General features: G+C 45.5%; 1 pseudogene; it reads left to right on the top strand.

The window, feature by feature from the left end:
- Window positions 1-3,960: 3,960 nt before the first annotated feature.
- On the top strand, window positions 3,961-13,495 carry LOC131397863 (cytochrome P450 2B4-like; annotated as a pseudogene).
- Window positions 13,496-13,711: the final 216 nt, after the last annotated feature.

The raw sequence follows: 13,711 nt of genomic DNA, 5'->3' as shown, positions 1-13,711 counted from the left end.
AGATTTCTCAACAGAGGTAGTGCAAGTGATAAAACGGTGGAGCAACACCTTACAGTAAAGAAATCACAAATCTATCAATCTAGAAATCTATATCCAGCAACAATATCTTCCAAAAACAAAGACAAAATAAAGATGTTTTCAGATATATGAATGTTTAAAGGATTCATCACCAGCAGATCCACGCCACAAAAAATGTTATAGGAAGCTCTATAGGCAGAAGAAAAATGCTATCAGATGGAAATATGGATCTACACAAAGGAATGAAGAACACTGGAAATGGTAACTGTATGGGTAATATATAAGATTTTTCCCCCTATTATTTAAATCTTTTAAAAGGATAATTGACTGTTTAAATAAAATAGTTACAATGTAGTGTGAGGTTTATAGCCTATGTAAAAGTAAGATGTATGAAAACAATAGCCTAGTGTTCCAGAATATGATATAGTAAGTTTCTTACACTATATGTGAAGTGACATAGTATCACTTGGAGGTAGATAATGATAAGTTAAGGATCTATACTATGAACCCTAAAGCAACCACAAAAATTATGAATCAAAGAGTTGTAGCTAGTAAGTCAACAAAGGAGAGAAAAGGGAATCATAAAAATACGTGCTAAGTTAAGATGTAAACTATGAACCCTAAGCAGCCACAAAAACAACTAAAGATAATCCTCTTGAGCATCATCAAGGAGTGAGTTGTTCCCTTTATCTCTCTCCTATAAGTTACAACCAAACGGACATCCATTAACCAAAAGAGGATTCCCTACACAGCACAGCAGGACCCCTGAGAGATCCAGGCAGCTATACATCTGAAAGTGGGCTGACTGAACCCCCAGAAAGAAGTGGAACTAGGGCAGTGGCCCCCTCCCCTTTCCCAGCAGCAGTGATCCAGGAAGCTGATCCTCATGCAGTCATCAGGGCCACTGTGAGTGGAGGTGGGGGCAGCCCAGCCTGTGTGTGAACTCTTGTGGAGTGGTGGTAGCCTGCCTGTGGGAGTGCCTACCAAGCCATGGTGGCCTTGTGTGCACAAGTGTGATCCACCGAGAGGCAGTGTCCCTGCCTGCACAAATGTGTCCTACCAAGCAATGGTGGCCTGGACTGTGCCAACGCAGAGTCTCTAGACTGACACAATTATGAGCAGATGGGGCAGGAACAGAAATAAATAGCTGCTGCCCACCTTCCACTAGTGACAGATGGAATCTGCGACCAGAAGTATCAGGAACCAGGGCAGAACTGGTGACCCAGCCTGCACTGGCAGCAACCTCAACACCATTTCCATCAGCAGCAGAGGCTGCATACAAGTCCCCAGGTCCCCAGGCCCCCGCCAGTGATAGCAACATCTGTGAACCCAGCACCCCTGGCAGCAGTGCAACCAGAACCCCCAAGACAACCTGAGAACAGCAGTACAGGTGATGCATGGGACAGCAGTATCGAGGCTGCTGGAAAGCCAGTGGAGGAACAAGAGACGTGGGTGACTAAAACCAAATTAACCAAAGCCATACCCAAATAAGAAAAGTTGAATACTACAACAAATGCGCTAGCAGAGGATCAATTCATCAAACACCATGAAGACTACAGTAACATGGCAGAACAGAAAGAAAATGACAACTCTCCAGAAACCAAACCTGAAGTCACAGATTAAAGTCTAACTGACAGAGAATTCAAAATAGGTGTCATAAAGTAACTCAATGAGTTACAAGAAAACTCAGACAGACAGTTCAATGAGCTTAGGAATAAAACTAATGAACAGAGGAATATTTCACCAAAGAGACTGAAGCTCTAAAACAAAACCAAACAGAAATTCTGGAGATGAAGAACACAAAGAATGAGATTAAAAAATAAGGTAGAAAGCATAAAAAATAGAGTAGACCTTATGGAGGAGAGAATTAGTGAGCCGGAAGATATAAACCTAGAAATGCTTCAGGTGGAGGAAGAGAGAGAACTAAGAATTAAAAAACATGAAGACGTTCTTTAAGAAACATCTGACTCAATTAGGAAAAGTAACATAAAGCTTATAGGTATCCCAAAGGGAGAAGTGAGGGAGAAAGGAGCAGAGAGATTATTCAAAGAAATAACAGCTGAGAACGTCCCGAACCTGGGGAAGGAATGGGACATACAAGTTCATGAAGCCAATAGAACTGCTAATTACATCAATCAAAAGATCTTCTCCAAGGCATATAATATTAAAACTGTCAAAAGTCAATGACAAAGAAAAAATATTAAGAGCAGCAAGAGAGAAGAAAATAACCTACAAAGGAACCCCCATCAGAGTTTCAGCTGATTTCTCAGCAGAAACTTTACAGGCTAGGACAGAGTGGAATGATATATTCAAAACACTGGAAAACTATCAGCCAAGAATACTCCATCCAGCAAAATTATCCTTCAGATATGATGGAAAAATAAAAGCTTTCCAAGATAAACAAAAATCGAGGGAGTTCATTGCCACTAGACCTGCCTTACAAGAAATGATGAAGGAAGCCCTCCTACCTGAAGCAAAAAGTCAAAGGTTTACAAAGCCTTGAGCAAGGAGATAAACAGACAGAGAAAATCATAAAATTGCAGCTCTATATCAGAACAGGTTAGCAAACATTTAATTATAATGTAAAAGATAAAGGGAAGGGAAGCATCAAAAATTACTCTCTTTGCCTCACTCTCCCCATCAATAAAGCAAGAATGACAACAATACTTACCTCGAAGGGTGAGAATTAAGTCAGTTACTCTGTGCAAAGCGAGAATGATGCTGCCTCATCTTTACCCAATCCATTTTAAAGGAGACAGACAGAGAGAGGTGGAAAGCCAGGCCCAGGCCATGAAAGGTGGATGTGGATACATTCATTCTCATATTCAGTAAATACAGACTGAGCCTGCCAGATGCTGGGTGTGGACAGGCTCAGAGTCATGATGGAGAGAGACACAAGAAGAGTGGATGTCAATCAAGCTGGACCCAGTCTCTGAGCTCCTGAAGCTCAGAGCCCTAAGGGGGAAACAGAGACACTGAGACAGACAGAGATAGCAGGAGAGAGAGCCACACACGTACAGATTGTCAGTGAGGGTCAGAGAAAAGTCCCACACTGTGAAGACAGAGCCAGAGGCAGGGAGAGAACTGCCTGGTGGTGCTCAGAGCAATCAGACATCCAGAGGACCCAAACGTTCCACCTGCCAGGTCTCAGTCTCTCTGTCTTTCTCCACCTGACCCTCTCCACCTCTGAGTCTCACCAGTTCTGTGTGTCTCCTCCCTCCTTCTATTTCTACCATCACTCTCATCTGTGGTTGTCACAGAAAGGAGGACAAAGGAAGGGGAACTGGAGAGAGAGACACTGAGGGTCTGCCGGCCCTATAGAGACAGGAAATGGCTGATGCGCAAACACACAAGCACACACAGACTCACACACAGGGACATATACCACGATCACCACCCAAATGCAAACACACCATATAAATACATGTAAGTCCGCCCACATGCAAAAATATGCACATAAGCACACAGACTCATATACAGAAATATACATCAGCATATTTACAAAAATACAAACACGCTTTCACACATGAAAATCATACAAGCACACACACAGATGCAAAGGCACGGACAAATGCATGCAAGCATAAACACACAAACGTGGTCAAAGCAAGTATACATTGCATGCTCACCCATACCCAGAAAAATAGACAAACACATGCTCGTGCACACATACACACTCACATGGACCTTGGTATCTCCACCACAGTATCTCTGCCAACAGCTAGGGAGGGAATGCAGAAGTAAGGAGTGAGCAGGTCACTGCGCTGCCAGAGCAGGAAGTATGGGTCCCTTAGCTCCTCTCTGTAAAGTTCACATTCCTGGACAATGGTGAAAGAGGAGGTGGGGAATGGAGGACTTTACATAGGTGGGTGGGGAGGCAGGTTCAGGATAAAAGGTCCAGCTCGAGCCTGCAGTGGGGTGGAAGGCAGTCAGACTGAGACCATGGAGCTCAGCGTGCTCCTCCTTACTCTCCTCATGGGACTCTTGCTTCTCCTGAAGGCCCACGGCCGCCTCCCACCAGGACTGCGACCTCTGCCCTTCTTGAGGAACCTTCTGCAGATGGATAGAAGAGGCCTACTCAAATCCTTCCTGAGGGTGAGATACAGATGGAGAGGGTCTGAGGATGGCTCCCTGCCTCTGTACTTGGGGATCACTCACCAGAAGGAGGGAGGCATCCTTCTAGGCTCAGGAGTGGGATCTATGAAGGTTGGTGAGTAAGGGGAATGGAGCTGAAGCATGGTGGATGGAGGTCAGACACTCAGAGGTGTCCTTGCTCAGTTGGAAGTGTGTGGGTACTGTCTCTAGACCAGGCAACTGGGCATTAAGAGGCCCTGGGTGTGAGCCATGGGTGTAGAATTTCACCCTCCTCTACAGCCCTCTGTCGTGTTCCTGGGTGTCTGCTCACCACTGGGAGAGAGAGAAAAAGGGGACGTAGCACAAATCAAGTAAGTTTCTCCTCTGCCAACAAAAGACAGCAAAGACTGGCTCATGGCAGTGCCAGGACAATGGGGAGACGGCGGGAGAGCAGGACAGAGACCAGGTACGGAGTGCTTACCAATAATGAACATTAATACACTATAATAGTAGTTGACATTGTAGAGTATTTACTAGGCTCTGTGTCACTGTTTTCCAGGCATGATTTCACATTTGATGATCTATTTGTTAATTAATAATAATCCACACCCATGACCCGACTATCCAACAGAAGAATTGGAACACTGACAGTAACTTCCAACTGCCCCGTGCTACCCCATCTATTTCCCCCACCATGGCGACCACACTCCTGAGTCTTGGGCTGTCATCCCTTTGCTTTTAATAGAGAGCATTTTACCACAGATGTGGAGGCCCCAAGTGCATGTTATTTCATTTTCAGTGTCTTTAATGTATCACAAGGGTGCTGTGCTTTCATGTAAACTCCTGGACTTACTTTCTTCACTCAGAATTACGTGACTAGGATTCATCTGTATCATCCCTGGAATTCATCAGGTCTTGTTTAAATAAGAGGGCTGGGAGAGGTGCTGCCCTCATCTTAGAGGGATGGACAGGGAAGCTCAGCCTGGGGAGGGCACTTGTGCACAGTCACACAGCTGGGACTACACAGAGGGGAAGCTGGGTCCAGCACAGAGGTCTCTTCATCTCCAATGCCCTCGTAGACTGAAGCTGCCTCACAATTTGGGGATCACTAAATCCTTTGGGAATTTGATTAAAGCCCTCCTTTACAAATATCCATGCACATTTAGCATAAAATGTTGAGAGTTCCAGAGCCCCTAAACCTCTTCCATAGACCCTCCAAGGATCCTCAAGGTGTCCATGATCCTCCATTGTCATTGCATCTTTGTGGAGAGAGAGAAAGGGAGAGAGAAGGATGTAGAGACAGAGGAAGAGAGAGAGAGAGATTGAGAGAGGGAGGGAGGGAAAGGGCATGGGCTAGTGGGTGTCATGTTGGGACAGTTTGGGGAGGGTGGCACTGCTCCTCCTCCATTCCCCCATAGGCTCCAAAATCCTTCTGGGGTCAGATAGACGTGGGTTCATGTTCCAGATTTAATTCTCACTTATTATTCTACTGTTACTCTTGGCTTCCTCTTCTGTAAAATGAGGTGGTGACCACAAGAATGTATTCCTCCTGAGACTATTATGAGGATTAAATGGGATATTACATAGATCCTGGTGGATAGTAAGTTAAATGGCAGCTACTTCAATCCACTCATTCATTTATTTACTCATATAATAATAATTTACTGGGCACCTTCTGTGAGCCAGGGAATATTCTAGGCATTTGTGATGTGGCATTGGACAGGGATACAAAATAAACAAATAAGGAAATATTAGATAGACAAGAGCTACGATGAAAATAAAGCAGAGTGATGTTTTAGAAAGTGGTGGGAGATACTTTGGATTGAGTGGTGAGAGAAAGGCTCAGTCTTGGTCTGTTTCTGAGCAGAGGCCCTGAAAGATGCAGGTGGAAGGCGCCAGAGAGAGGCAGGTGTCAGTTTAAGAACACTGGAACTCTGTAAGAAAATCTGAGAAGGACAGCATGTTTGGGGGACAACACAGAGGCTAGATCCGAGTGTGTCAAGGGGCGAGTGGGAGGAGAAGTCAGAGGGGTGATGGGGCCACGTTATGTAGGGGCACAGGTTCCACGGTGGAGACATCTGGTGTTACCCTCAACACAGTGGGAGCATTGGAGGCTTTGGAGCAGGTTACGGATATTAATTAATTTACATTTTAATGGGATTACTCTGGCCTCAGGGTGGGGTGGGATGGGTGGGTGGTGAAACAGTTGTAGGGGGGACAGGAATGAAAGTAGGGAGACCAGTGCGGAGGCTTTGCAGAGATCAATGTGAGTAAGTTTTAAGTAAACGTAACCTTTTTATGATTTTAAGTCAACTATTTATTGAAGTTTAACATCACCATAAAAAAAGCACAAATCATAAGTGTGCAGCTCAGTGAATTTTCTCAAACAAACATACTCATGTAATTGACACACAGATAAGTAACAACATGGCTTTTCCCCAGAAACCTCTTCTCATCCCCCTTCCGGTTACTACCCTTTTACCATGTGTTCATGTTATCTGTTATTGAACTTCATATGAATAGAATTATGATGCATGGACTCTTTTGTGTCTAGTTGCTTTCACTCAACATTATGTCTGTGAGTTTCATTCATGCAGTTAGGTGTGGCAGTGGTTTGTTCTTTTTCATTGCTGCCTAGTATTCCATGACATGAATACATCATTATATATTTATTCTGTATTGATGGTGCTGAACATGTCATTAATAAGGCTTCTGTGAATCTCCGTGTTTATATTTTTGGTGAATCCATATATACAGTTTTGTTTGGCATTTTGTTGAGACTGAAGTCGTTGCATCACTGAGTATACATGCATTCAGCCTCAGTAAGTACAGCTGAGGCATTTCCCAAGTCCCTGTACTGACGTTATGATTTTTCAAATTTATGATCACCCCAGAGAGCCCTCTCTTTCCCTTCATGTCTACCAAGTGGGTTCAGGGTAGATCTCTGGGCAAAATTTCAGGAGGCAGACAGCAGGTTGAATTCGGGTCACAAGAAGGATGATTCTTTAGTTGTGATGCCAGGGAGATCTGGCTAGATTCAAGGGTATAGGCAAGGGTGATATTAGAAGTATTTAAACATCTCTACTGCTTAGGGCACCAATCACACATATCCTGACTGGGTGACGCATTAATCCTTTAGTTGCTGGGTCCTGGGGGCAGCAGCTAATTATCAATCTATATGTAAGTGTTTTAATGGTTTAACAACCTGGGCGATCACGGACACGCACACTGACTAACAGCAACTCTGGGAGTGGGTATTCTTGGCAGAGAAATATGGGGTGTCTTCATGGTGACCCTGGGTCCAAGGTCTGTGGTCATGCTGTGTGGGACAGAGGCCACCTGGGAGGCCCTGGTGGACCAAGCTGAGACCTTTTCTGAGGTGGGGGAAAATCGCTATTATTGAGCCAATCTTCCAGGGATATGGTAAATATCTCAAGGGCACCTGGCGGAGGCAGGTTGGAGGATAGGGATTGGGCACGTGAGTCTGGGATGGGAGGGTAAGGAGTGGAGAAGGACCCAGAGTCTCCTTCTAACTTCTACACCCCCAGGTGTGCTCTTTGCCAACGAGGAACGTTGGAGGACCCTTTGCCAATTCTCTCTGGCCACCATGAGGGACTTTGGGATGGGAAAGCGGAGTGTGGAGGAGCGGATTCGGGAGGAGGCTCAGTGTCTGTTGGAGGAGCTGCGGAATACCAAGGGTGAGCCCCGGGGGACGGGGAGGAAAGAAGGATGGTGAATCAGGAGAGATGAGGGGTACATAGCAACAGAAAGACGGAGGGGTAGACGTGGGCAGAGAAAGAGGGGTAGAGATAGAGAAAGACAGAGCCTGAGAGACCATCAGACTTAGGGACAGGGACAGAGAGAGGAGCATGGAGATGGACAGGGATGAGCAGGAGAAGGAAATGAAAAGCCGGAAGAGCTGCTGGATGTGTAGTGTCGAGAACAACCAAAGACATAGAACAAGGTATTAGCACAGTCTGTACTTGTGTTCAGGGAGACCAATGCATGGATTAATTGTATCTATCAAAGGGAAAAACAGGACTTACATAAAAGAAAGCAAAGAGAGAAAAGGGAAAACTGCAGACATTTTGAAAATGGTGAACTGAGTTTTCCTTCTTGCAGTGAACTGCTGATGAGCTGGCAGTGAGCACAGGGCAGAGGGGTATTCTGCTCTCAGGCAGCTGGATGGGCCATCAAAGAAGCACTTCCGGTTGATTTTGGATTCTCGTTAAATAGGGATTTATGAGACACAAAGTTGACGGGATCTTTTCTTAAGAGATTGCAAAACATAAATGTGGAGACTGGGAGGGAGAGGCAGAGGCAGAGACACAGGGAGCAACAGAGGAATAGGGACAGAGTGTTGAGAAGAAAGTCAGGAAGAAAGAGAGTGACACAGAGAGACAGAGAAGGAGACAGAGACAGAGGGACCAAGACCAAGAAAGACAAGAGAAAGAGTGGAAGAGTCTTGGAGAGGCAGAAAGAAAAAAGGCAGTGAGAAACTGAGGCAGAGAAAATTAGAGAGATAGACAGACAGGCTCAGGAAAGGATCTGCAGGGGAACAAGAGAAGACGGACAGGTGAGACCCCGAGAGAGAGGCTGCACCCATCTGAGGTTCCAGAGCTCACAGCCCACCCTCCCTCCAACCGGGCCAAGTCTGGCTACTCAGACATCAACTAACAGGTGCAGGAGCAGAATCTTCCGATTCTGGAAGACCAGAGCCCAAAGGGGGAGGGAAGAGCTGACGGGGGAGTGACAGATAAGGGACAGGGAGAGCAGAGTTTTATATTTGCACAAGTGATTGATTGAAAACACCTGCTTTGCGCCACCCCTGCCCTTGGGACTTATGTCTACCTGCTTCCAGAGTCAGAGAAGTGGCCTGAGTGGAGACCAATCATACAGCCCTGCAGCTGGGCCTCCTGAGTCTGAGTCCTGGTGCCAGTGATGAGTAGCTGGGTAACCCTAGTTAAATGAAGTAACCTCTCTGTCACCCATCTGTGAAAAGAGGACAATAACAGAATTGCACGCTTCTCACAGGGTTGTGGTGGGAATTAAATAAAACAATATGTTAAGTGCTTACAATAGGGCCTGGCATGTAATATGGGCTACTGAGTGTTAGCTGTTTCTGGTTCTGTTTTCTTCGTCATGGCTGAGCGATTGAGGACAGTCATATAGAACTGGGGCAGCAGCCAAATGCTCAGGCCTTTGAGTCTGTGTCTGCTGAATTGTGCCTCCTCCCCCCAGGAGCCCTCCAGGACCCCACCTTTTTCTCCTGCGCCATCACCGCCAACATCATCTCCTCCAATGTCTTTGTGTGTATGTGAGGAGATCAGCCCTGTGCTAACATCTGCCAATCCTCCTCTTTTTTTTTTTCCTGAGGAAGACTGGCCCTGGGCTAACATCCGTGCCCATCTTCCTCCACTTTATATGGGATGCCGCCACAGCATGGCTTGACAAACAGCGCGTCGGTGCGTGCCTGGCGTCCGAACTGGCGAACCCCGGGCCGCCGCAGCGGAGAGCGCGCACTTAACCACTTGCGCCGCGGGGCCGGCCCCCTCCTCCAATGTCTTTGGAAAACACTTCTACAGGGATCCTGAGTTCCTGCGACTACTGGACTTGTTTACCAGTCCTTTGCGCTCATCAGCTCCTTCTCCAGCCAGGTCAGGGAGAGGCTGAGGGACAGTGGGGACGAGGGGGCATCCAGGGTAGGAGAAAGGAGTGATCTGCTTTGGGGGCCAGAAATGCAGCTTAGGGATGGAAGAAGGGCAGAGACACAGGGAGAGACAGGGACACTGAGACCTGGAGGGAGGGGGAGATGATGAGACAGGGACTGAGAGACTAAGAGAAAGAAAGCAGAGTGATAGAGGAGGCAGAAATAGAGAGAGACTAAGAAATGAGGTCTTGGAGAGAGAGGAGAGAAGAGGAGAGGAAAAGAGAGAAGACAGAGAGATAACAAGACAAAGAAGGGCAGAGATGAAGAGAGCCTGAGAGAGACAGTTGAAAATCGAGTGTGTGTGTGAGTCTGTGTGTGCATGTGTGAGAGGGAGAGGGAGAGACAGCGAGAGACAGACAGAGAGAGAGAGACAGAGAGAATGAATCAGGCTTTCAGGCTCTCTCCTCTTCTGTCCCTGCTTCCTGTGAATCTTTGCCTCTGTCTTGGGCAAAGTCCCTCACTTGAAGAAACTCAAGGATACATGAAAATAAGAACTGCATTTCTTCATTTCCCTCATTTCCCTTCCTTCTTTCTGTAAATTTCTCCCAGATTATAAAGGAATATACTCCTCTTTTAAAGAAAAATAATAAAGTTTCTCTTTTTCGACTAATCTGGAAATACCCCTATTGTATATTAAGTCAAAAAATTAAATGGCAGAACAGTATGCCTGGCCATTGTTCTTCACCAGGTGTGTGTCAGATTCACAGGTACGACTGTTACAAGTGTGGAATGGGGTCTGGGGTGAGAGCATTTGTGACAAGCCCAACAGGTGGTTTCAATTATCTCCTCCCATAGAGAATCACAGAGAGAGAACAATCTGGAAGGAGATCCACCAAAAAGTTAACAGTGGTTATCTATAGAGGGAGAGATTAAGAAGGAATTTTACATTGATACGTTTCTGCACTTTTTGCCATTATTTGCAACGTTAGGTATTATATTTATCATCAGACAAAATAATGTAAATAGGCTTCAAAATAAATAAATCGCCTTAAATAGTCAGTAGGCTCATCTTGTATAAACATCCTGTTATCAATGCCTGACACAGCAAGGCAGATGCAAGAGGTGGAAAGAGTCAGGGAGAGGTTTGAGTAAAACAGATAAACTGCTTAGGTAGGCAAGGGAAGCCCAGAGAGAGGATAAGAAGAGGAGACACACAGAGATAAGGAGAGATGGCGTGGTGGGGCAGAGACCAACAAAAAGACAATTTTTGGAGGAGGATGAGAGAGGAAGATGCAGAAAGAAAAAAATGTGAGAATAACAGATCAAAGGAGACATAGTATCAGTGAGCGAGGGACTAAGATACAGAGAGAGAGACAGAGAGAGAGAGAGACTGAGATTTCCCTTGAATTTATTAGGGTCCAGCAGGGCTGCCCCTCCCTGTGACCGGCTCTCTCAGCCCCAGGAGGACCTCACAGCCCCTTCCCTCCTACTTCAGGTGTTGGAGCTCTTCCTTGACTTCCTGAAGCACTTTCCTGGCACATCAGGCAAGTCTACAAAAACCTGCAGGAAATCAATGCCTTCATTCCCCACAGTGCGGAGGAGTACCGGGAAACTCTGGACCCCAGCAACCCCCAGGATGTCATCGATACCTACCTGCTCCTCATGGAAAAAGTAGGGTTTGGGAGAGGGGAGTTGGAGGGGAAGGGAAGGAGGAAAGACTGGGGGATGAGAAGGAGGGAGAGGAAGAGGGTGAGGGAAGAAGAGAGGCTGAGGAGGGGATTTAGGAAAGGGGAGGGGAGATGAGGGAAGCAACAGAGAGAGATGAAAAGAAAGAGAAAGTAGGGAAGAGAGAGAGAGAGATACTGGAAATAAGTGACAAGAGGCAAAAATACAGGTGAAAAGACCCACAGAGGCAGAAAGACGCTGAGAGATGAAAAGAGACAAACATACCAAAGAGATGGAGAGAGAGTGAAACAGAGCCAGACAGAGTGAAGAGAGACTGAGCGAGACAGAAATAGAGATATATGGTTAGATCCGCAGAGGATAGGGAATAGTAAAATGAGCCAGACAGCATGAGAGACCCAGAAACAGGTGGACGGCATCTCGAGAGATACATGTGCCTTTCCTGACATGAACCCTAACCCTCTGGACCCAGGAGAATTCTGACCCCAACAACGAGTTCCACCAGCAGAACCTCATCATCAATGTGCTCTCGCTCTTCTTCGCTGGCACTGAGACCACTAGCACCACTCTCTGCTATGGATTCCTGCTCATGCCCAAATACCCACACATCAGAGGTGGGCAGGCTGGCGACGGCCAATCAAGGGAGATCTTCTGGCCCCTGTTGGAATGCAGAAGTGAGGCTGGGCTTCTTCCTGAATGAGAGGGCACTTTCCCCTCTTATACCTGGATCACTGCAGGTTTGGAAGGAGCCTCCAACTAGGCCAGCCATGTTGGTGGATGGATGAATGAATATGTCTATCTGTTCTCTCACTGTTTTCTCTGATCAATTAAAGATCAACTCATCCATGCAACCTTTCATCCATCCATCTGTCCATTCATCAGTCTGTCCTTTTATTCATTAATTAACCTGCTTCCTCAGCTTCTTTTATCTATGATTTATCCAAAAACATACACTCCCATTCTTTATTTGGATTAATTGATTCATCTATTGATCCTTTGAAACAGTAATTGAATGAACTATTTGTCATTAATTCATTGGCTCATTCGTGTATTCATGCATCCTTCTGTGCTTCTATGAGCTAGGTCTCACTCCTTGATCCTTCCATCAGTCAGTCTTTCAATTCATCCTTCATCCATCTATTCCTTCATTTGTCCATTTAATAATTCACTCATTTTTTCATCCTTGATTTATTCATTGATCATTCAATGCATCCATCTATTTATTCCTTTATTTACTCATTCCCTCACTAATTTATTCATTCACTTATTCCTCCCTAAATCTGGCCATTCATCCATTCATGTAATTTATTTGTCTATGAAATGTTTATTAATTAAGGATTCATTAATTTGTCTATTGATTGATATGTAAATATGTACATACATTCAGTAATGTTCTTCTGTTCATCAACCTTTCCATTCATGAATTGATCCATTGGTTGATTGATTTATGTAGTGATTTATTTATCCAGTTGTTCACAGGATAATATATTGATCTATTTCACTGATATATTCCTGAGGACCTTGCACAGTACCTTGTCTATCCTACATACACAGTAAATATTAGTTCTTTTTTCTACTCATCTTGGAGAATTTTGACAGGTTCATAGCCTAGAGTTATTAATCTGAAATTCTGTGCAAAAATGTGGCACACGTGGATATGTATGTGTCTGTGTTTAACTGTGCATGTGGGGAGAGAATCCATAACATTCATTAGATTTCAACGGGTGAGAAGTCTTATTGCGTCCTTCCTCCCCCCCTCACCCCAAACTGGTTGCTCTGAGGGGTGTCAATAATATAACCCTTTACTAGAGGTATTTTTTTGCTCATTGGCCCATAGAGCAGTGTCCCTGCTGAAATGTCTCTTTGAAATGAGGTTCACTGGTCCCACTCTTCTGTGCAAAGAGAGTCCACAAGGAGATTGATCAGGTGATTAGCTCACATTGCCCTCCAGCCTTCGATGACCGAGCCAAAATGCCATACACTGATGCAGTCATCCATGAGATCCAGAGATTCAGGGAGCTCATCGCCTTTGGCTTGCCCCACATGGTCACCAAAGACACTCACTTCTGAGAGTACATCATCCCCAAGGGTGAGGCCAGCCAGGCTCCCACATCTGTTTTGGGTGGGCATCCTGGGTTCCCATAAACTCCAAACTCGACTTATTGTTGGTTTTATTACTAGGGCCCTCTTGTTCTGTTTTTAGGGGTGGAGTGGGGAAGGGGATGGCAATATCCTTGATCTTGTGATCAAAGGGCACTGAAGTAGATCCCATCCTGAGCTCTGCTC

Source organism: Diceros bicornis, chromosome 34, assembly GCF_020826845.1.
Source record: "Diceros bicornis minor isolate mBicDic1 chromosome 34, mDicBic1.mat.cur, whole genome shotgun sequence".
NCBI lineage: Eukaryota > Metazoa > Chordata > Mammalia > Perissodactyla > Rhinocerotidae > Diceros > Diceros bicornis.
This window is presented reverse-complemented; position numbering and strand designations above follow the sequence as displayed.